Raw genomic sequence first — 24,836 nt, 5'->3', positions numbered from 1 at the left:
GGAAACCAGGGAAGCAGCCAAGTGAGCCAGCCCCCAGAAGGGTGGGGAGCAGTGACTCCACGAGGGTGGGCCTCCTGGGAGAGCCAGCTGCATAGCCGAGGTTCCCGGCCCTGTCCCCTGTCTCCTCCCCCTTGGCATATGGTCTCCTTCTGTCAGTACTTTTCCCTGCTTCCTCTGGGCTTGCCCAGCCCTGCCTCCTGTCCCCTCAAAGCCTCAGCTTCCCCTTGATCCCTCACCCTGAGCAGGCATTCCGGTCCATGACAGTCACCTTTCCACAGCAGGGGGCCACGTGCTGGCCACTGACCACCTGAGGATGTCAGCCCTGGGGTCAGAGCTGGCCTGGATCTACTCCATGACCGCCTCTGTGTGGATGCCAGCTTGGTGTGTGTCCCTGAGCAGAGGGCAGGGATGCTGGGCCTGGCAGGCACTGTGATGATGGGGGGGTGGGGGTCAGTCAGGAGAACAGAAGCGAAGACTGGCAGTGTCCATCCCCGTGCAGGCTGAAGGGCAGTGTTGGCCCCAGGCATCTGTCCAGGAGCGATGCCTGTACATCCCCAGGGTGGAGGTGAAGGCAGAGCCTGCGAGCCTGATGCTACCAAGTATCTAAGTTCTATCATTGAGTCCCCCCTGTACCTGGTGGATCATGTGACTCTCTGTGTAGCTTGTCCATGGGCAAGAGTGCACAGGAGAGCTAACATAGATATTCTGGCTCCTGGAGAGGTACTTATTTCATTTGAAAGCAACACATTGGCATCCTGGTTATGCATTACTCCGTAGATATTGGTAGCATGAGCCGACCTGCAGTTACCACAGTTGTGGATCTGACCTGGTGTGACATAATTTCACGAAAGATGGTACCATTTAGGCAGGCTTCCTGGAAGCCACCCAGGGGGTCTTAGTTCGTGCCATCCCCCCGCCTAACTTTTACAGAACGGCTGCAGGCTGACAACCTTCTCTTGCTCTCCATGGCAAGCATTTGGTCCCATCAAGATCGTCATCACTGTTGTCACCTCTGGGTGTCACTGTAGATGGGGTGACATGTTCTCCATGCTGGGGATCCCCCAAGCCTGTTCTTTTACCTTCCCAGATGCGTATTTGGTCTCCTTCTGGGTCAGAATCAAGGACAATGCTTTGAGTGTGTCTATGTGAGCACTTGGGGCGGCACGTGGGAGGGCATGTGGGACCACTGCAGCCGAGTAATTAAACAGGAGAATGTGTCTGATGTCCACGTAATTACTGCTGAACATCTGCTTAATATGGAGCTTCATTGATGGCCGGCATTGTTAGGCACGAAAGGGATGGCGTGTTTGTGCTCAGCATGGCAAAGGGATGATTTAAGTCTGTTCCCATTGGCGGCCCCTGGAGCAGCCCCAACATAAATTAAGAAAGCCTGGAGCTTATGTAGCTTGACCCCAAAATCACTTCCAGAAGAGGGCACAGGAAAGCTCTTCTGCTAGAAATAGCGTGAAATGATGGGCTCTTGATTGAGAAAGGACCCCTGGGAGTTGATCGAGCCCACACATCTGACTTGAGAAAACCGAGGCAGCATAAGGAAGAAGTGACCGCAGAGTTAGTGAGAGGGCCAGGGCTGGCCAGCCACACCCTCTGGCCAGGACATCCCCTCAGTGGGTCCCTGCAAGCCCGGCGTGCCCTGACAGGTCCCTCAGAGGCACTTATGATAGCCCTTGGCGCCCTTCCCACCAGGGGAGGGGGAATCCTGGCATGGGCCCCAGCTCATCCTGCCACCCGGCCACGAGTGGGGGCGAGCTGCTGAGCCCTCAGCCTCTCTGTTGCATGGTCACATGGGCTGGGACCCACGGACTAAGGGCAGGAGGAATTGGGGAGGTCTCCTCTTTGGTCTGGAGGGGTGTTCCTTTCCCCATCCACGTCTGAGGGCAGAGAACACCCTCTATCTCCCAGGCTCCGGTGCCTCTCTTTTTGTTAGCAACCACTAGTTAACTGTTCTAGGCTCTGCCCTAGGATGCGTGGTGTAATAGCTTCTCTCCTCCCTCACCTCCTAGTTGCCCCTCTCTACCTCATCAAATGATGGTCGCCACCCAGCAGGAAAAATTCTCCAGCGCAGCCCTGGGTGGTGGCAGCCAGGAGGCATGAGGGAAGTGGCCTTGGACTGCCTTCTCTGCCCAGTCTTCCTGCGGGGAGTGAACTTGGAGGGAGGGAGGTGTCTAGCCCATTCTAGGCCATGCTGGTCAAGGTGTGTGGCAGGTCTGGGCCCTGATCGGATCCAGTGGTCCCAGACTTGCAGTCTCTAGAGGGGCCCACCCCAGGGTGCTGCTCTGTGAAACCTGACACCCCCAATGCCCTGGTGGAACCCCCCTGCCCTGAGTATTCTGCTAGAGGTTGTGGTGGGCATCATGGCTTTTAAACCATCTCCCTCTGACCCTCAAGATACTGACTTTGGTCTTCTGGAGTCAGCCAGCTGTACCATTAGGACTTTAAATTTCTGCTCCCCAAATGCAATCATTCATTCAATTAACAAGCATTTATTTGCAAATTGTCCCTTTTTTGAAATAATGCTTTACAAAATCAGTAAGTACATTTTTCTGGTGTCTCCAGTCTGTGTCCAGATGCATGCAGATTTACTGTTCATTTTCTTTGCTTTACGTAATCTCTATAATTGTCAATTTTCAATGGCTTTGTAACAGTTCATCAAGTGATTGTGTAGTATTTAAGCATTCACCTATTTTATGAAACTGGGAATAAGTATATCATGTATTCATTTTATTTTATGTTGGAGTATAGTTGATTTACAATGTGTTAGTTTCAGATATACAGCAAAGTATATCATGTATTTAGCTTTTTTTAATACTGCTTTTTTTTCCTTTGATAAACTCTGAAGAATGGGTTAGTTTTAACACAGCTGTTGAAAATGCAGAGTTGCATCATAGGCACATTTAAGTGACAAGACTTTAACAAAAAGAGAGGGGGTAGAGACCCACATACACAGGAGCGGAAGGGGCACAGGGCTCCGCTGACCCCTAGACGAACTTCCCTCTCTCAAGCCTCCTGCTCTGAAAGCCACACCCTCGTTAAAGACTCCGATGTTAAAGATGCATGGTTTTCATGTTCTCTGGCACCTAAGTGTACACCAACTGCTTCTTCTGGTACCCAGCCAAAGGAAGGGCCATCTGTTCCCAGAAAAGAGGATGTGGCGGTGTCCAGTGTGGTGCCTTCCTCAGGGACTCTCAAGGGTGGTTTTGACTATATGGACTTTTCAAGTTAACCTCAGTATAGGAAGCAAGCTCACTTAATGCTTTCTGAAGTGAAACTGTAGATCCTCTCCCAGTCATTGCACCCCCAAGCACCCCAGCTCATCCCCAGATTAAGTGAAATAAGTGAATTAGTGAAAAGGGCTCACTGCCCAGTATGCATGTGTATGCTCCATGTTTTGTTTTCCTTTCTGTGTTTCCTCAAGAAGAGCTTCCCTGGCTATGCGCAGGATGAGTTGGAGAGGGTGTGGAGGGAATCGGTGACTTGAATGTCATGAGACGGATGAGCCAGGTTTGCAGGTGTTGAAATCGTGGGGTTTAAAGGGAGGGGAATGGGGCTGGGGTGGGGAAAGAAAGTGTATCCAGGACTCACTGGGGTCCCAGGAGCAGAGGGAATCCTTAGGAACAGGAAAAAGAAACAGACGGAATAGAAGGATGGTAGTGTCATTCTGGAGTTGTCAAGGGCCAGGGCGTTTAAGGAGTACGCAGTCATGTGGAGTGCATGGGATGTGGCCAAGACGACTGGCTAAGGGCATGGATAGAAGAGCAGACTTTGGCAAGCTTGTCTCCTGGCATGGTGGAGAGGAACCCCCAAGAGGGGGATAAGAAGGCGATTGCAGACAGTGAGCCTTAGGATATAGACCTGACAGTTTCAGCAATCACAATTAGAGAATTTGTAATACCAGCTAGAAGAGGCAAGGAGATTTTAGAGTAAGGAAAGCCATGGCAGCTTCCAGAAAAGGAAACCGTCCTGGAAAGAAAGTGTGTGAAGGAGTCAGGGAAGGGATCGGGGGTGGAGGCAAATAGGAGAAACCGACCCACTCAGAGGTAGGAAAGACATGCTCAGCCACTGTTGGGCTGAAAGAGTACCCCATGTGTGATACAGTCCCTGGGCTTCTGCCTGGTGTCTGACCTGGGCGTTCATTTTGAAGGAGTGAAGAAATAAGAACTTGTAAGCCTCTCAGCGCATCCCAGGTGGGGGGCTCTGCTCCGTAGGGAGTGTCCATAGTGGCCTCACTGACTGCAGAGTCAATTCTCAGATTCTCAGATTCCCCTGAGCAGCCTGGGGGTGAGATGCTGTGAAGAGCAAGGAATCATGGCCTTGCCCTGGGCGTTCCCTGACTGCCGGGAGCATGTAGTCTAATGTAGAGGGTACTGGGGCTCATGGGCAAAGCCACCTGGGTATCTAGCATGGGGCTGATGTCTGGGAGAGGCACCCAGCCCTCTGGGGGAGGAGGACTTGGCGCAGGATTGGAGGTGGAGGACTGCAGTGGGGAATGGTTTAAGTTGAGCCCAAAGAGGTCAGAGCTGTGTGCTCCATGGATATCCTTAGTATCCCTGGATCCCTTAAAGATTTATACTTCTTGTAACCACAGTTCTTCCCCTGGGGATGCTGGTCTTAGATTTATTATTATTATTTGGACAAGGTCTTATTCTTTCTTTTGTTCAAATCTTGTGAACTTAAAAAAAGAAGACAGCCAAATTAGAATAAACCTTTAATTAACTCAAAACACCAATTAAAACCTATCATCAATTATAATAGAGCGCTAATTAAAGTGCTTCCAACAAGCAGCAACCAGAAAGGCCCAGTGGCCTGAAAGCACTAGCCTTGCTCAGGGGGTGGCTGGAGGGCCAGCTGGACATGCTGCTGGCTTGGGGAGCAGGAAACAGAAGGCTGACTTAGGGTCCTGGGAACAGGACATCCCTCTTGTTGAGTCCTTCGACCTGTCCACAGGTGGTGGCCCTCCTGCTCCTTTTCCTGGAGACAGAGGCACTCATGGCTGGCGCTGGCTGCATATGGACAGAGTAGAGCCTGTCCTGTGGGGCTCAGGGTAGGTCACACAGGGGGCTTCCTAGGCCACACCCAAGAGAGTCACCTGGACTCAAGGCCACAGTGAATTTGGGGGTACTGTTTTCCTTCCTTTTGGTAGTGAGGCTCTGAGAACCACTCCTGTGTGTAGCTTTGCTGTCCAGGAGTCCCTGGATAGCAGGTGGAGTGGACCCCAGACTCCCCTGAACTGGTGGACCTGGCATTCATGGCCTTGTGGCCCCTGAGCGCTCTACCCCATCTGCCTCGCCTCCCACCCTGCCTGTGTGTACTGAGGCCCTCTGTTCAGCCCCTCCAGCCTCCAAGCTAACTGGCAGGTTTCTGGAAGTAATAAGATGTTCCTCTAAACTGTCCCTTGCTACCCAGTCCTCAAAGGCCAGCGGGATACGCCTTTTGCTGCTCCTCCAAGTCGGTCTGTTGACCTCCACTGGCCTGTCTTGCATCATTATGTACACAGCCATCTGAATGCTTGTATACAAGTTATGGTACGGATTAATATGCAGCATTAAGTCACATCTTTCTTGGGTAGGAGACTCCGTATCTTTTTATTATCCACTAATTTTTATAGTCATCAACTCAAACTTTTTGAATTGCATTTTACTCTTCTAAGGAGGCGTTCTAGTTTGACAGGAACAAAGTGAGTGTGGAAGGGCCCCCCCAGCATCTGGCCAGCATGCCCCCACCTGCGGAGGCTGGACCACCGGGCCATAACCTGGACCCCCACCTGCCTGATGTGAGCTCTCTTCAAGAGCAGGCAAGTTCTTAGGAGGAAATCAATAACCTCATGCGTGCTCATCTTTTAAGCCCAATGCTCTTAAGTGGCAGCAAGCTCTACCAGGAACAAAAGAAGGAAGAAATTAGGTAAAGGGAGAATCGATATTTGTGTTGGGTTTTTAAAGACTTAACAGTCTTTTACTATTCTTGGTTCCGGGGAATAGTAGCTGTTATTGCCAGGCTCTGGGAGCGAGCCTGGGGATGGAAAATCCACGTTTGGAATTTGCTCTTTCACCTTGGAGCCTGGAAATACAACAGGTGTGGCATCCTTTGCAATATGTAAGGCAGAGATCAGGAGAGGCAGTCCCGCTGTGTTGACATCCTATTGTGTCCAGACTGCATCCTCTGGGAGGGAAAACAGGTGATGGGAGTGGGCGTCTCTGTTGCCTGCCCTTCTCCAGTCATGCGTTAACTTTCACTGGGGAGGCAGGTGGTGGGGAGCGGGGCTCAGGAACAGTGCTGCAGGAGGTCACAGCATCTCTGCTGGGGACAGGATGAAGACTGCCTCACTGGAGAGATGATGCAGGAAAGTGGTGCATCCTGTCCCCTGTTTTCTCGAGAACAGCAGAGAAGATGGCTCAGCTGTGACCTCGTACCCTGGCACTGGACCTTTTTGTGTCTATTTGCCTCCATCTGGCCCTCTTCTGAGTCCTGCTGCAGCTAGATGCTTCTGGGTGAGGTTCCTTCACCCCCTCTTTTAAATCCCCTGATCAATGGGTTCTGGACCCAGCTGGGCAATCCTTGGGGCAGGAAAGGGCTAGTAATGACCTGGGCCCCCGTCCCCAGCTGTTAGGCTGGCTATTTTCTTCCCTTGAGCCCTTGCTTGTTCACCTTTCCTCAGGTTGTTCAGAGACCTGTGCACACATGCTCCTGTCCTGGAAAGTCCCTGCCACCCTCCTTGTTTCCCTTGCCTTTTCTAAACCTTGTTTCAGGCCCCCACTGACTGCCTCTCTCCTTCTAATTTGTCCTCTTTCCTTCCTCCTCCTCTTCCCCATCCACCCCTTCCTCTCATGGTTCTGTTTGTCTCAGAGCCACAAGCTCAGAGTGAAAAAGAAATGAGTGAACTCAAAGGAGAGAAATCGTTGTTCTCTCTCTCTGAAACCTTTGCACACTCTTTTCATAAGAACCAAAGCAGCAGGTCAAGGAGAGTGACCCCATGGCTAAGAACGAGAGGGAGCAGTGGGAGGCACACGGAGCGACTGTGTCAGTGGTTTGTTAATTTCTTCACGGCAGCATGTGTTTTCAGAGCACCTCGCTGTCAGTGGGGCTGCCCAGGGGTGTAGGACCCACCAGCCTGTCCTTGAGTGACCCACAGTTATTGTCCCTGCATGGGCCTTGGAGAGGTCAGACATGTGAGATGTTGTATATAGTTTCATTTGCTGGGAAGAGTTTCTACATTTTTTCCTTGGATTCCTGAAAAGATTCAAGATCTAAGACTTTCCTATTTCTTTGACCATGACCTGTAGTAAAAAAGACCTGTCTAGACTTTGTTTCACAAATTATGTATGTATGTGTATGTGTGTGTGTGTGAGAGAGAGAGACAGAGTGTGTTAGTTGTGTGGGTGTCTGTATCTATTTCTATATCCATGTTTATCTATATAATCTCTGAAACAAAAGTTCCCCAAACAGTACTTACCATTCTACGTGTACTTCAATATGGTATTTTCTGCTTTACTCTTGTTGATTCTATAATAAGCTATACTCTTCTGTTTCATTAAAAAATACTGACTACAGCCCACGAAACTGATTTCATGACCCAGTAATGAGTCACAACCTGCACTTTAAAGGAAAATGTTAAGGATCACTGATGTGGGACTGCTCGTTTATCACTTATGGGAGTGTGGGTTGTCTTTTTCTTTTTCTTTTTTTTGGCTCAGTTGCTCAGTCGTGTCCGACCCTTTGCAACCCCATGGACTATGGCCTGCCATGCTCCTCTGCCCATGGGGTTTTTCAGGCAAGAATACTTGAGTAGTTTGCCATTTCCTTCTCCAGGAGATCTTCCTGACCCAGGGATCAAATTTACATTTCCTGCATTGGCAGGCAGATTCTTTACCACTAAGCCACCTGGGAAGACAGTGATTGTAAGTTAGCATATCCTTAATAAGGGCCTTTTGGCAATATCTGTCAGTTTACGAATACATACACCCACTGACCCTGATGTTCATACAGTGATATTCCACTTTTAGGAATTTCTGGAAATTCCATTTCTAGGAATTTATTATATAGATATACTTGTGCACAATGATGTTCAAGATCATTCTTTGCTCTGTTGTTTATAATAGCAAAAGATTGGTAACAACTCAAGCGTGCATGATGCTGGGACTGGTTGGATAACTAATGGAACATCCACACAATAGAAGAACACTCTGCAGATGTTAAGAGAATGGAAGCTCACAATGACCTCAGTTGGAAAGATTGCCAAGATATATTAACTCAGACAACAAGATGCAAAACAGTGTGCTTAATATGTTACCTCTTGAGTAAAAAAGGGGTAATTAGAGTCTATATTCGTCCCTGCTTATATTGGGTTGAATAGTATGAAATTACCATTTTGAAAGGTCAAAATAACTGAATATTGGCAATTTCACATGAGTCAATATAATGTGCATAAAGGAAGGGTAAGGTGGGAGGAGATTTCTCACTAGGACCTGTTAGAATAAGGAATCACATTGATTAATGGGGCTCACTCTGAGCTATGGCAGAACCAAGGACAGCCCCATGCCCAAGTGGATAACAAGCAGAGGCCACTGGTCCCTGTCTTCATGCCTGACACCTAGGCAAGACCAGCCCAGACAGGGGGTAGAGACTGGGATAGAGTGGACTAGCAGCTGGAGAATGCCTCTGTCTCCCTTCTTTTTTCTTCCCTCTATCTAGATATCAAGTATGAATGGCATGGTTAGGGATTAACTTTCAAAACTTTAAATTTTGAATGCAATTGCATGTCAAAAAGGCATCACCCAAGAACTGTCAGTTGGTCAATACCGAAATCAGATTGATTATATTCTTTGCATCTGAAGACGGAGAAGCTCTATACAGTCAGCAAAAACAAGACCTGGAACTAACTGTGACTCAGATCACCAACCCCTTACTGCAAAATTAAAGCTTAAATTGAAGAAAGTAGGGAAAACCACAGTGGAAACAGTGATAGACTTTATTTTCTTTTTCTTGGGCTCCAAAATCACTGCAGATGGTGACTGCAGCCACAAAATTGAAAGACACTTGCTCCTTGGAAGAAAAGCTATGACAAACCTAGACAGTGTATTAAAAAGTAAAGATATCACTTTGCCGACAAAGGTTGGTATAGTGAAAGGTATAGTTTTTCCAGTAGTCATGTATGGATGTGAGAGTTGAACCATAAAGAAGGCTGAGTGCTAAATAATTGATGCTTTCGAATTGTGGTGCTGGGGAAAACTCTTGAGAGTCCCTTGGGCTGCAAGGAGATCAAACAGTTAGTCCTAAAGGAAATCAACTCTGAATATTGGAAGGACTGATGCTGAAGCTAAAGCTCCAATCCTTTGGCCACCTGATACGAAGAGCTGACTCATTGGAAAAGACCCTGATGCTGGGAAGGATTGAAGGCAAAAGGAGAAGGGTGTGGCAGAAGATGAGATGGTTAGATAGCATCACAGACTCAATGGACGTGAATTTGAGCAAACTCTGGGAGATAGTGGAGGACAGAGGAGCCTGCTGTGGCACAGTCCATGGGGTCACAAAGAGTTGGGCATGACTTCACTACTGAACAACAGCAACAAGGAACATTGATTGCTATAACTGGACCAAGTGGTACTTCTTACTTCTCAGGCCTGGGCTGGAGAGGGCTTAGGAGTTAGGAGCACTGCCCACAGGCACAGACCATTATTCCTCTTGCCCAGGCCTGATGCCAAGCCTGAAGGTCAAGCTTGAAATCCGTTCAGCCTTGGCAAGGTTTCTCAGATCTTAGAGTCATCTGGTCAGGTGTCTTGAGGGGTTGGCCACTCTTGGGATAGGGGTGGGGTAGAACTGAGGTGGAAGTGGGGTCTGGTTTATTCACTCCACAGCCCATGCTGATTTAGTTCAAATTTCTAGGACTGAGAAGGATCCCTGGGCAGCTGGCAAGGTATTCAGCTAGGACCTCATAGGGCAACCTTTACCTGGCCCTTCACCATCACCATCTTAGAGCTGCAGATGTGGAAATTTGTTTTCATCAGCATGTGGATGTTCTTCAGGGTCCCAGAGACTCATATGTGGACCTAGCCTGGTGTGTTCATTACCTTGGGAGCAGAACCGCCAAGGGAAATGGATACAGAAGCCCTCTGACCAGTATACCTTCTCCTTCAGGCAGCTCCAGAAAACTAGCATCAAAGGCTTTGGTAGGCAGGAATCTGAGTTACACAGGCCAGCCGAGGGTTAGGAGCACCAGCCCTGATGGATAACCTGGGGGCTGATCTTTTCCATTGAGAATGTGTGACTAGAACGTGGACTGGGGTGGTGGCAGTGCTGGCAGAGCCATGGCTTAATCATAAGCAATAAAAAGAGGTTTCTTTTTATTCTCTAGGTGCAGTCAGTCTCCTTTGTGGGGCACATTCCTTCATTAGCCTTATATACCTTTATTTCAATTATAGTTGGTTCTGTCTGGACAGAGATCTTTGGAAAATAGCACGTGTATACATTTAATCCAAGTCTTATATGTATGTATGTATTTTGGCAGGAGAGGATCTTATGTTCCCTCTCATTTTCTGCCTACATTTAAACCAACACTCCTCTGCTCAGATAACAGAGACAGCCTTGGATAGTGGTGGGTAGAGAGAATAGTGGGACCCCAGTGGGGCTCTGTAAAATTAACCAGGAAGTAGGGCTCTTGTGAAATTAACCAGGAAGTAGGGCTCTGTGAAATTAACCAGGAAGTACCAGGTAGACAGAGTGAGCAGGAGCTGGGCAGGGCCAGGTAGGAAGCTGCTGCAGGAACTCCAACGAGCAGCCCGAGGGCATGGGCTGGGAGGAGCAGGCAGGTGAGTGGTGTCATCTGTCTTGGGAAGGAGGAAATGATAGGCCTCAGAAACTGACCCAATATCAGAGGTAAGAAGACAGACATGACATGACTCTGTTTCAAGCCTGGTGGTGGGAACTGTGATGGAGAGGAGTTTTGAGGGGGAAAGATGCTTAATTAGTTTAAGATTGGACTTTCAGGTTTGACTTGGTGATGGTGATGGAGAGTCCCAGCTTCCTTTGCCCTGATTCCCTGGTAGTTAATCTCAAGCTTGAGACTGAGTTCAAGATTTTGACCTAAACTTTGTAGAAGCCAAAGGTGGTGACTCACTCACATGAAGGGATGAATGAAATCATTTAACAGGTAATACAGAGGAAATAGGTGACCAAAGGGGCCTGCTCCTTTGGGGAGCATTGTATTGTGTTGCTTCTCAGTGGGTTCTGGGCTAAGAGTGATGGGGTGGGGTTAAGGGTTGAATGCAGAGGAAGTCTCCCAGGGCTTCTGAGGGAAATACTACGGGAATCATGTGTTGGAGGCCCCTTCCTATGGGCTCTATCCCCAGTAGTCCCTTCAGCCTGCAGTGGAAACGGAGCTGGAGGCGTTGGGGGAAAATTGAAACCAGCAAAGGGTGTACCCTGAGGACAGTAAGTAAAGACTGTCTCTAAATGTGAAATTCAGGGAGATTTGAAGGAGGGATTCTGCTTTAGCCCGGGGAGAAGACTAGGTTTAGATGAGTCGTTGATTGATGAGTTAAGGTTTAATGAAAAGATACTAAATTTTACTTAAGTGCTTATCTTTCTTTGCCTCTTGTTCTTAAATTATGTATCAGATTTTTTAAATGTGGACATGATTAATGCCATTAGGATCTCCGGTTTGGCTGTTTTAACAAAGACTTCTATTTTAACTTAAAAAGCATAACTTAGTGGAGACTCTTACCATTTTTCATCAATTAATCACCCGCGTGTGAAACTCAGCTGTTTGGACCCCCAGGCCATGTGCAAAGGCAGCAGAGTATTTTGGTGAAAGTAAACTGCCTCCTGAGTGTTGCAGCTATAATGTGTGATGAAGGCCATGAGGAATGCAGAGATTGTGTGTTGTGCCAGGAAGGGAAATGGATGTAGAGGACATGGGGAGAGCACAGTGCTGATGCCCAGGGCAGGGGTGGTTTTATCTCCAGACACACCAGGCAAAGTCCACGGAGGCTTCATCCTTGAAAGAGGAGGTAGGGTGCAGGACTTGGAAAGTGAAGTACCCAGGATAGGCCTGACTTGCACAGTTTAGTTTGCTAGACATTTATTGAGCACATACTGTATGTCAGGTTCTGGGGAATAGATATGTCCTTGGCTTTAAGTTGTTTACCAGGTTGTAAGGTAAATGGACTGCTAAACATTGGATGTGATATACCTATGGCTTGTTCAGTAACAGACATTTGTGTTAGACCGCCTGATGGGAAAGTAATGAAGCTATAGACAGGTCTGCGCTCACGCTGTGCCCTCTGGGCAGCCACTTGGTGCAACGGAGGCCATGGGCCTCCAGGGTGTAAGGAACTCTCATTGGAAGGATGATTAGGTGGGTTCAGGTCTTGCCTCTTACAAGTTGCATAGCCTTGAGGGAGTCATTTACACCCACGTGCCTGGGTTTCCTCACATTGGTACTTACTTCATAGGGCTGTTGGAAGGACTAGTTGTGTTATATAGAGGTTTAATAATGGAGAAGAAGGGGAAGGGGATGTCTGGAAAGCAGAACTAGATGAGTGTTGTCAAAGAGAAAAAGCTAGGCAGATGACTGAGAGCCCAGCCCAACCTGGCTTAAGTGAATGGTAAATTTATTGGCTTTCTCAGTGGACCAGGAAGGTCAGTCAGCACCATGGACCTGGCTTCTCTCTCCCCTCATTAGCCACTTCCACTGGACTGATACTATTCTCTCAGACTCTCGGAACAACCTCACCAAGATGGCTGCAGGCAGCTGCTGGGACCGTAGCTTTCCAGGATGAACTCAGTGGGCAGTAATAGCAAGAGTGTTTGTTCCTGCATTTCTTGGAAGAGCCCTTGAATGGACCCGGGCTGGTTAAGCCTGTCCTGACCTTGAACGACTCACTGAGGTTGGCTGAGTGCTCAGAGATCATTCCACTCTGACAGTCTAAGACACGTCATCTACAATGTCCACTCTCCAGCTTCCTGTAATGGAATAAGGTCTTTAAGAGCCTAAAGCATGTTGACCGCAAATTTTGTTTCTGATCTTTTAGCTTTGTTTTACCCTGTCCAAAAAGTGAACTTTTTTTTTTTTTTAGCAGCTTGTTGTGTCTTAACCTAAAGCATTTAACTTAGTGCTATAGAGGCAACAGCTGTTCTTCTTCACAGTTGCACTTCATCGGGCTCATGCTCTGTTGCTCAGTTGTGTCCAACTCTTTGCGACCCCATGGACTGTAGCCCGCCAGGTTCCTCTGTCCCTGGAATTCTCCAGGCAAGAATACTGGAGTGGGTTGCCATTCCCTTCTCCAGGGGATCTTCCCAACCCAGGGATTGAACCTGCATCTCCTGCATGGGCAGGTGGATTCTTTTATACTTCATAGGTTTATTAATATTTGATTAAATATTTATAATCACAAACACGGCTGGCAAACAGGTATGGGGACAACACAGTAGACCCTGGGCAAGAATTCTAATTACCTTGTAGGTACAAGACCATGCATCTTCTAGAGCGGTCACAGTACTGTGGACATCAGGTCCATGCATTTGACAGATTGAATAGAAAGAGTAGGTAAGGCAGGAAGATCAGATAAGGTCATTAAAGAGGGTTTCCAATGCCCAGATTTTCTCCTGGATATCTGGCATGTTGGGGCCAGTTGCAGAGGATGTTGAGAGAGTAAGCTGGGTCGTATGGAATGAGTGAGAGAGGAGGGCAGCTCTGGCCTGCCTAAGTGGAGCCAACAGTCCAGAGAGAGACACAATGACTTTATTCACCTGCAGACCTGATGTCCAGAGTCTATGGGCATCTGATCTGAGCAAGGAAGATACCCAGGGTAGAGTTGGCAGGAGTGGAGTTGAGGGTATTTGGAGAGCATCCTGCCCACTTTGAGCGCATTCCCTCAGGGTGGTCCCAAGTGGCAGAACAAAGCAGGCAGTATCTTGGCTCACGTTCAGAAGTGGTCCCTTGGGTCACTTGAGGAGTATTCAGAAGGTGCTGCCTGCCCAGAAAGGCCAGAAAGGCACTGACCCCTTGGTACAGGGACCCAGGTAGTCACAAAAACATTGAGTCCCACTGGATTCCAGATCTTGGCAGAGATTGGCAGCATTTAATGCTGCCCTAGACAGCCTGACATCAGCTGTATTGTGCCCCAGAAAACCCCAGCCATACACAGAGCCGGTCTCAGGAGCCTTATCAATAAGATGAGGACACGGATATGGGCCTCACAGACTGTTGTCACAACTGAATGAGTTGAGAATCACTAGGTTCCCAATACAGAGTAAGTACTTAGTAAGTCTCAGCTCCCTCTTAGCCGCATCTCCCCGTTTTCCACTGTGGAAACGGATTTCACGGAAGTTAACTTGCTTTGTTTATTATGATGCAAGAGGGGCTGAACGGGACCCCCGAAGCTCCCTCTTCCCTACCTCCCCCTTGCAGCTGTCTGGAGTCCATATACCAGGCAGGTCACTGCCTTCTTACAGCTCAGACCCACTGTTGCCCCGGGATGGGTGGCCTGTGACCCTTTACCATGGGTTCCACATGGTGAGGAGGGCCTCAGTTTAATAATGTAGCAGAGATTAGAAAAAACATGGGCCAGAGTGAGGCCTTGGAAATGCCTGGTTACTAAAACCATTTCAGGTAACGACCTTTTAAACCAGCTGCAACTCAGGGAATGAATGGAGCTGGGTAATGATTACAGCTCGGGGCCTAACAAGGAGCCCATCACTTATTTATAACGCTGCTGCTTTCTGGCTGTTACTGCGTGCATGCCCCTGGGTCTAGGCAGGTAGGTCCCTTTCATAATCTGAGCAACAAATGAGTCACTTTGGCCAATTCTTTGGGTGAGGGATTGGCTGGGCTGAGGGGTGAGGAATTCAGCAGGTGAGGTCCTTACACCCTGGTATTGGGGTGAGGGGCAGAATGCAGAGCTCTGCAGTTCTGAGTCTCTTGTTCAAAGTAGATGCAGTTGTCAGTGGAAAAGCAAGTATCAATAGATGTGGGCTTTGGGGTCTGCCATCTTGCTGTGTTCATTATTTAAGATCATTATTATTATTGCCTTTATTGCATGCAGGGCTCCCTAGGTGAGCTCAACCAAGCCTGGGACTTGAAATACCACCAAGATGCTGATGACCCCCAGATTTACTTCCAGCCCAGTTTCTCTACTCACTGCAAACACATGATCCTCCTCTGTTCCTGCCGTTTCTGCTGGGCTGTCTCAGCCACCTTAGCCGCAGTGAGTCCAAAATGGAACTGCCCCTCTGCCGGGCTTTACACCCCAGTGAATGGCGCTTTGATCTGTCTGGTTGTCACTGTCCCAAAACAGGGGTCCCCTTCGATCCCTTCTTTCCCTTGTGGCCCTCTTCCAGTCACCCACACACCCTGCTGGCTGTCTTTCCAAAGTACCTCCTGAATCTGTTTCTCTCTACCTGGTCCTAGCCCGCAGCATCTTTTGCCTCCAGGGTCCTCCCTCCCCGTCCTTCTAAGTCTGAGTCAAGTGATTCCCATCTCCACCTCAAACATCCTGCTGTCTTCCAACCACATGTAACGTAAGACCCCAACTCGGTGCCATGGCCTTATATCCCCAGGTGCTTTGACCTTTGGCTACCTCTGCAACCCCGCCTCTTGCACGCGTGCATGCTCAGTCACATCTGACTCTTCGCGACCCTCTGGACTGTAGCCACCAAGTTCCTCTCTCCATGGGGATTCTCCAGGCAACAATACTGGAGTGGATTGCCATGCCCTCCTCCAGGGGATCTTCCTGACCCAGGGATCAAACCCATATCGCTTATGTCTCCTGCATTGGCAGGCAGGTTCTTTACCACCAGCACCCCTGGGAAGCTGCAACCCTGCCACCTCTTACTCTGCAGTATTCTTCACGCTGCACTGACCTCTCTGGCCCTTTAACAGAGCAAGCTTGCCCCATCTCACAGTCTTTGCAGTTGCTGTTCCCTTTCCCTCAGGGATTCCTCGACTGGCTCTTTCTCATTGGCAGGTTCCAGAGAGGCCTTCTCAGCTCACCTTAGTTTAAATATTAATGATAACCCCCCTTATCATAGCATCCTGCTTCATTGTATATGCAGCACTTGTAATTACCTGAAATTATCTTACTCCTTTGTTTGCTGATGTACAGTCTGCATCGCTGGAGTCTACGTGCACTGGAGCAGGAACCATTAATGTGCAGGTTCTGCTCTGAACAGGGCCTACTACAGTGCCTGGGACATTGTAGGCTCTGAACAGGCACTACAGTGCCTGGGACATTGTAGGCTCTCAGTAAATACTTATATGATTGAATATTGATTGAATCCATGAACAAATGTTTTTCTGATTTCAGAAATAATCTAGCAAAGTAGGTTTCCTTTATTCAGTTTTTAAGGAAGATGCAGTTCAAAGAAGTCATAGCTTGCCTAAGGTCATCCAAGCTTGTAAGTAGCAGAGATGAAGTTGAAATCCAGTTTTATCTGTTCCAACAATCTTCTCTAAAACCTTGCTACCTTGCCAAGACAAACGTGCTTGGGTGCTGCTCCCAAAAGAGAAAGTCTGAGGTATCTCCTGGGAAGAGGTTCCTTAGTGGACTCATGGTCACTCCTGGAGTCTTTGCAATACCATCTTCATCATCCTAGAAGCTGCAGGTAGGGAGCAAGTGTGAGTGTGTGTATGTGGGGAGGAGGAGTGGAATGCATAGTGGCTGCTCTATATCTCTGGGTTATAACCACAGGGACCCTACTGGTGTGGCCTGTGATGGCTGGTGACCAGCCTGCTAAGAGGACTTAATGGAGTTTATGGTATCAGGCTATTAGTGCAACCAAGGGTGGTGTCAGCAGAAAGTCCGGACCAGAGTGAAGCCATGTGGGTGGAGCTATTTGACAGCAAGCCCCAGATGCTGTGTCGCCATGAGGTGCCACAGGGGCTGCCGGATTGCCCTTGTCTCACCTCTGATACTGCGTCTGCTGCCATGGCCATGTGGCAGGGACCCCGGCTGCTATAAAATCTTTGGCTTTCTGGTCCTCTCCCACTGCTCTCTTTTCTCTTGGGGACATTCTGTTTGTTCTGGGCTGGTCCCTTAGAATAAAGAAAACTTCTTACAACAAATTGACAAAGGATGGTTAGATTCGGGGTAATAACTCTCTCTAGGAGGGAACTAATGACTCCCCCACTGAAGGGTCTCTCGAACCCCTCACAGAGGAGCCTTGATGTGGTTTGCCTGGGCCTTTATAAGCACAATGGAAAAGAGCTCCCACTCACGGGAAAGGCCCTGTGCTCATAGATTTAGTTCTTTTTCCCATTGCCTCTTCTATTCCTTATAATTTGGATCATATGTAATTAGTCAGGGGCTTCCCAGGCATCTCAGTGGTAAAAAAAAAATCCACCTGCCAACGCAGCACACATGGGTTTGATCCCTGGCTCGGGAAGATCCCCTGGAGGAGGAAATGGCCACCCGCTCTGTTATTCTCGCCTGGGAAATCCCATGGACAGAGGAGCCTGGTGAGCTACAGTCCATGGGGTCACCGAAGAGTTAGACACAACTTAGCAACTAAACAGCAACAAACAACAACAGCAATTAATCAGATTGTAAAAGAGTCCAGGAACATTAAGCCGAATTTGCTATTTTCATGCAAAGCTGAAAGACATGGCTATTTCACACGTAGTGATTAGACATTTTTATTACCAACCTATCACATTACACACCACAGATTTCCAATAAATAAAGGGGAGCTAGAGCAGGGCCTGCCAGTTGTATTACAATCCAGTGAACAATATCGTGGGCAGAGCGATTTTTTTCTTGACAGCTAATTTACTCAATTACATGAGTGATCATGTAATTTCCTGCTTAAGCTCCTTCAGTGACTTCCCATAAATTAGGACGACGGTGAATACCATACAGCTCCCCTCCACCCTGGCATCAGAACACCATATAAAACCATTCCACAGGCCTCTGCCACCAGACTGGGTTCCCTTGAGACAGGGACAGTGCTATTTTCTATGTCCCTTGACCAGCACAGAGCCTGGCATCCAGAGAGAGTGCTGCAGAGGCTAACTAAGGGGATGGATAAGCAAATGATCAGCCCAAGATCCTGGGGACCTTGGCTGTTGGGGATGGATGCAGGAATGCCTCCTGGATGAGACGTGGCTCGTGTTTCAGCCGTAATTCACAGTGCCATTTCTGGATGTTTGACACATCACCTGGAATTTTCTGTCTCAGCCTACCCTGAACCATTAAATTAGAATCCTGCCAACTTAACTCCCCATGCTGTGACAAAGGTGGAGAGAATGCAAGCCAACTCATGCCCTCATGGAGGGAGGGAGAGAGATGAGGGCAGGCCCCAGAGCGAGCGCGGGCCAGGCAGGGGCTTCTCCTCTCGCCTGTGTGACCTGGACAGCCTGCTGCTCTGAGTGTGAGAAAGGATTTGGCCCTTTAAACCTTAACTCAGGCCATCCTTATCCCACATCAGAGAAAATTTTTCTGGGGTGTATTTGCCACATCTGAGCCACCCAGATGGCTTTGAGATTCATAATGAATTTATTTGTATTCTAATAGTCGGCCGCAGTAATTGTTTTTCCTCTAGTCTGCATGTCAACCAGAAGAGTGTATATGCTTATCAAGAAATGGCAGTGGGGACTGCGGTTGTCAGGTCACAAGATTCTGTTCAGAGCCGCCTATCCTGAAACCAGGAGGTGGTTCTGCCCTACCCCACCTTCTGCTCTTCTGGAGAAACTGGACTGGCACCGAATGGCCATTAAACGATGACCCCTTCATGCATCTGGGCCAGCAGGTGGTGGCAGACTGTGTCCCTTAAATCCCTGAGGAGGGACGGTTGAGGTGAGTTTATGGGCAATGGAAAGGCCTCCAGTGTGGACCTAAGAACAGAAATAAACAAGAGCAGGGAGGCGATCTCACTCAACCTCAGGCTCCAGTTTTGGCAGAGTAGCCTTTACTGGGAAGCCTATGGACAGGGGTCTGTCACGCAAGCTGAGAGGTTTCCAGGAGAGGCTGAGTGAGGAGGCTGGGGAGCCCTCCTCTCTAGAGAAACTTTGATAGAAGCAGAAATCCGGCAGCTTCCGCGGGCTGTTTCTGGGTGGAAACTTGAACTCAGCAGGCCTTGGCAGACAGTGCTGGCAGACGGGCATGCAGCCTGTGGGCTCAGGCTGATGGCCTCAGCCCTGCCCTCACCTCCAACGGGAGCAGGCAGAGCTAGATCTTCACATGTTCCTTAATGCAGTCCAGGGATTTCTGTGTGAAATCTTCACTTTTTAAACATTAACAACAGATTTTAAAAACATTATGCACCGTTCCCTGCCCCCACCTCCCCAGAAAGTCTGTGGGCAGCCTGGAATTATGGGGGTTGACCTCTGACAGCAGCAGGCTGGCCTGGATGGCCTGGCAGGGTCTTTGGGTTGAATATGTGGTGGGCATGTGGTGATTCTCCACTCCCCATCTGAAAAGCACAGGCAGAAATGACTCCTAATGAGGAGACACATTCCTCTTCTTTCTTTCTTGCTGGAGAGTTTTCAGGAGGCCCCCCAGTGTGGGGCTGCGTTCATTATAGGGTTTGCCTATATATTTACCTGTACCTGTGTTAATTATGGAGAAGGGCATGGCAAGTCACTCCAGTATTCTTGCCTAGAGAATCTCATGGACAGAGGAGCCTGGTGGGCTACAGTCCATGGGTTCACAAAGAGTCAGACACTATTGAAGTGACTTAGCACAAACATCCATGCACGTGTTCTTTATAGAATTTGTGGAGTGTGGGCCCCCACTCTGCCACTACTGGAGCCTCTTCCCTGCTTCATAGCATCTGAGCCTGCATCACTGTGCTGATGCAGTGATGAGAACTGCATCAAGTTCCTGAGAACTTGGGGTGGGCCCCTGTCTGAGGGAATCAGTTCATCTCCCTCCCCTTCCTGTCTGACCTGGGAGGCCAGTGGTCCAGGCTTTTGCATCCCTTTTGGGGTCCGGCTCAGAGTTTGGCTCCTGGTTACCTTAGGAACTAACCTCCCAAGGGATCGGCCTGCCACGGGGCTGTGGCACCTGGACAGTCTTCGGGGTGGAGACCCTGCACAGTGATAGCAGGTGAGGAAGGAGGCAGCCCGGTTCATCTTCCAGCAGGTGGCTCTCCCGGCTCCTGGGGAGATGCTGGGCCTTGTCCTGATCCTTTTCCATTTGAATCAGCCAGGAACAGCTGACCTGCCCGCCTGGTCCCTCACTAGGGCTTGTGTTGGCAGGGAGAGGGGAGCAGAAGGCCAGCTGGGAGGGAGATAGTGGGCAGATGGAGGTGTTACTGGCACCAGGGAGGGCGCATGTGGGCAGTGAGGAGAGGTCTTGGCCTGGGTCTCACGTGCAGAGCTCCAGGGAGAAGGGGGACTGGCGGCCTCTGTGGTACCCTGGGAGGCCTGGGCACATTGCCTGGCAGACCTGTTATTCCCTGAGCTCCTGTGCGGGTGCTGCCGTGGTCACAGGACGTTCCTCAGCACCTTTGAGCTCTCATTTCCACATCTTATAAGATGTGGATAATAACCACCTCTCAACGTGGTGATGAGCTCATGTTGCTGAGAGGGCTTGAAACACCATAGATCGCTACACCTAAGTGAGAAGATTATTATGTTTACTTATTTTCATTCTACTTCTCAAGTACTTATTTTCATCCAGGTCTTTAATGCAATTTTTTTTAAAGACTTCCAAATGGAACAGGTCAGGCAAGTGACCACAGGGCTTCTTTTGAGTCTTTGTCATTTCTTGCTGCAAAGCAGACCATTGCCTCCGCCCTCTAACTAGCCTCCCAGCACCAGGCCTGGCCTCCTCTGTGCCGTCCTCCACACAGCCTCTGGAGGGAGCATTGGGAAGCTGCTCCTGTGGTCTTATCTTTCTGCTTCAAACCTTTCAGGTCATAACTCACATAAGATATGTAGGCTGAGTTCTGTACAAGGCAAGGAGCTAGGTGGGAGAAGGATGGGGCACAGTCCTGCCCCCAGGCTCACAGTCTGGCGCTTCTCTGCCCCTGATGGAAAGGATCCTGGCTCCCAAGTCTTCTGGTGCTGACCCCTGCCCACTTCTCTTGCCCATCTTCCTCACCCCCCTGCCTCCCCAGGCTCCAGGTGAAACTCCCAGCAGGTGCAGTTCTCAGACACACCCAGGTTGGTGCTGGGTTCCCTGCCCTTTCTTCTTCCTCCCTTCCTCTTCATTTGCCAGTTTCCTGCCCAGCCTTCATGACTCAGCCTTTGGAAGCTTGCAAGAGATAGAAATGCCACTCAAAAGAGCTTCAAGGAAAAGGAAGTGTATTGATTCACAAAGCTGAAAAGCTTTGTGCAGGTGCTCAGACAGCACTGGACCTGATCTCTCCCATCTCGTGGCTCTCTTGTCTTCCCTGGAAGCTTCATTCTTAGGCCCCCAAAATGGTGGCAAAGATGGCCAGTCACCAGTTCAGGCTTAAAATGCAAACAGCGATGCATCTCCATAGGGATGCCACACAAGGCCTTAGGCAGGGGCTTTGTCAGCTGCTTTGACTCATATGACTGACCCTCTGTTGTGGTTGAGGGTGATGGGCTAGGATGGGGCGGATGGTTGGGGCAGGATGGGGAGTCTCTGACTCTCCTGGACTGAGAGTGGAAGGGACTGGTTTATTGGAGCAGAATTGGGTGCTCTTACAAAAGAAAAGTGTGTAAACGCTGGGTGGCAGGCACAGAAGGTTCCAGCACACTCCCTGACTATTCCTGCTACCTTGGGGGTTGTGTGCTGCCCACGTGCCTTGCTGCTCTCTATACAAGGGGAGGAATTTTTGCTCATGCACCTGTCTCTGCCACTACACTGTGAGCTGCCTGAGGCCAGGTGGGTATTGCCTTCAGTACTGACTCCTTGCTGCCTGACCCCAAGCCTGCACCTCATGGGGGCTCAGTACCTGTGAGCCCACTGACCTCCAACCTCAGCTCATGCACAAGCAGAGCCCCACTAAGAAGTCTGGAGTCAGATGGCAGAACTGGGGTCGTGGTTCTGGGCAATGCTAATGGTAGTGGCTGTGGACCCTTGCTGAGTATAGCAGTCCAGATCCTGCTGGTCTTGTGGTCTGTTAAGATCCATCACTGGGGCCACTCCATCGTGGGCTGAGATGTCCTGTCACAGACAGGATACCTGGAGAACCTTGGATTCCGATGGGGATGCTGCCCCGCAAGGATGGGGATGAGTGGTACAGTGTCACAGGAGCCGGTCCTTTCCTTATTGGGGAGGAATCCATGCAGCTGCCAGCACCTCAGCCCCCAGGAGCAGGGCTGGCCCTGAAACTGTTCCTTCCTTGTTGAACGCCTCTCCTTGTCCTCCTCTGTCCCTCAGGCTCCCACGTTCTGCTGGCCACTTCAGTGGTTCCCTGAGCTACACCCAGGACACTATCTTCCCCAAGGCACCAACTGCAGAAATGAGGTCTCCATCAATCAGGATAGATCATAAGAAAGTTGTAATTGATGAAAAAAAAAAAATCCAAGTTTTTGAATAATCTGTTTGCTTCTTTAACAGACTGTTGGGATTCAAGATTATTCCGTATAACAACTTGCCCCTCACTCACATGTGCTTTTCTGTGTGGGAGAGGAGGTGTGGCTCTATTGTAGGGGGGTCTGCAGCCTCCGCCTCACCTGGGGACCCTGGGGAGGCTGTGCCCAGCCTCACAGTGTCACCCAACCAGGCGGGGGTTCAGGCAGGACCCACTGCTCTAGGCCTTTCTCCCTCCCTTCAGCAGTAGGAGTGCCCCTCACCCATGCCTCAGCTCTCAGTGCTGCCAGGGTGCAATTGAGTCGGGGGTGGGGTGGCAGCTGAGGGAAGGTCAGCCCCTCCCCACCTCTGCCCTTGCGTGGATGTGAGCACTGGTCCTCCCAGCACAGGTGAGGGCAGCATTGGGTGTGTCAGCTGCTCACACCCCAGCTGAGGATGGCCTTGGGAAGGCTGGGGCTTCCTGGAGAACCTTCTGTCTCCATTGATCTTTCTGAGGGATATTTGTATATCATGAGTTAAGAACAATTTTCATGCTGCTCTTCAAGCAATTTCTTAAGACAATGGCCCAGGTGAAATTAGCTGTTCTGAATAATTGATTTTCCTTCTTCCAAATTTAAATTTTCTCTTCTCTTAATGGAGAATCAGCCAGATAGTGGGGTAGGGATAGTTGGTAGCTGGTAGTAAAGTTATTAAAGAACAAAGAGAGGCTGGAAACCTTAGGAATTAAAAATCACTGTATCAGTGGAGGTAACTAACCCCCGGAGTTGGCATTGTCATCCCTGGCCATCAAGGGGCGATCTGCTTGCCATGCTCCAGGTGAGTCCACTGGGGGCTGGGGGCTGGGGACTGAGCGCTGGAGACAGGGCTGTCTCCCTGCTGTGATTTTCTCTGGTTTCCAAAGAGCTGGTGGAAAGGGAGGACCTTATCCCCTCATGATAGCTGTGACTATGGTCATGATCGGGTTTCCTAGCCAGGAGTCCAGATGCAGAGGGCCACAGAGTCCAGCATCTCCTCCATTTGTGTCATTTACATACCAACCACCATGATGAATTTTTGCCAGGAGTTTACTATTGTCGGTTCACCATTGTATCATTGATTGATTCACCTTTTAAAAGCCTAAGTGCACTCATTTGTAAAAGAAAGTTTAAGTCAATCTGGTACATGGAAAATATGCAGTCAATGGAAGGCAACTGTTCAAATGAATTGAATGAAAAAAAATAGTAAGCTTTAGCTAAAATCTAAAGTTGGTTTTCTTGTTTTTGAGTATCAAGGTTTAAAGAAGTGTTATTAAAATGCCAGACTCAAACTAAGACTTTCTTCTTTAAGGTAATCAAAAGGATGGAAAGGAAGTTAGAAAGGCCCGCATTTCTTTCTAAGTCATTCAGTATGATTTAGTGTGGTGTCTGGTGCTACCCTAAAATTTCTTTGAATGTCACAATGGTACCTCCTTCTCCCCCTCACCTAGAAAACCCTGCTCCTTTCAGTCCTCTCTCCCATTTTTCAGAAAACTTGACTGAGGCTCATAAATAGAGTAATATATCCAAGGTGCCCAAAGCTGGCCAGAAAGCAGAGCCCAGGTTTTAAGACTTTCTGGGAAACTGGTATCTTTGGATCACTCCTCAGCCTGGAAAACCGACATCTGACCCCAGTGCCAACCCAAAAGCATTTACCAAACAGTGATTCCATCAAGGAATATAAAGGATGGAGATTCAGTATGGGGAGATTGGTTCCATTTCCTGAGCTTTAGGGGAAGGGAGGCTAGTTTGGACAAAATTGTGGAAGAGAAAAGACAGGTCTGCAGAATTGTTGTAGAATGATTTATATCCAAATCTGACTGATGCCTTGGTAACAGGCAAAATCCAATCCAAAATGGGTATTGGTAGGATCCATTTGGGGCTTCCCAGATGGCACTAGTGGTAAAGAACCTGCTTGCCAATGCAGGAGACATGAGACCTGGGTTTGATCCCTGGGTCAGGAGGATCTCCTTGAGGAGGGCATGGCAACTCACTCTAGTATTCTTGCCTGGAGAATCCCATGGACAGAGGAGCCTGGCGGGCTACAGTCCATAGGGTCACAAAGAGTCAGACACGACTGAAGTGACTTATCACACACACACAGAGGATCCAGTTGGCAGGGAAGTGATATAAACGAGGGTGGAAAAAGTCTGCATACCCCAAAGGACATCTCTGGGCATCCTGGGATCTTGTCCCTTTATATCCACCCCAAACACTGGACCTTCCCAGACACCGTGCTCCACGCTTTGTTCTCAGCTTTTTGCAACTGTGCGTTTTGCTCCAGGGCTGGAAGAGGCCTTGTAGGGGGAAACATTTTGCTTTGGTCTGAACTGGCCCCTTTGAAGCTGACCAGACCGTAAACCCAGAA

General features: G+C 49.1%; 1 protein-coding gene across 1 annotated transcript in view; it reads left to right on the top strand.

Moving 5' to 3' along the window:
- The window catches only part of EPHB1 (EPH receptor B1), a 454,706-nt gene that overhangs the window by 62,714 nt on the left and 367,156 nt on the right, over positions 1-24,836 (top strand). The window lies entirely within an intron of this gene.

The sequence above is a fragment of the Odocoileus virginianus genome, chromosome 4, assembly GCF_023699985.2.
Source record: "Odocoileus virginianus isolate 20LAN1187 ecotype Illinois chromosome 4, Ovbor_1.2, whole genome shotgun sequence".
In the NCBI taxonomy this organism is placed as follows: Eukaryota; Metazoa; Chordata; class Mammalia; order Artiodactyla; family Cervidae; genus Odocoileus; species Odocoileus virginianus.
The sequence above is the reverse complement of the archived record's forward strand: the minus strand, read 5'-3'. Positions and strand labels throughout refer to the sequence as shown.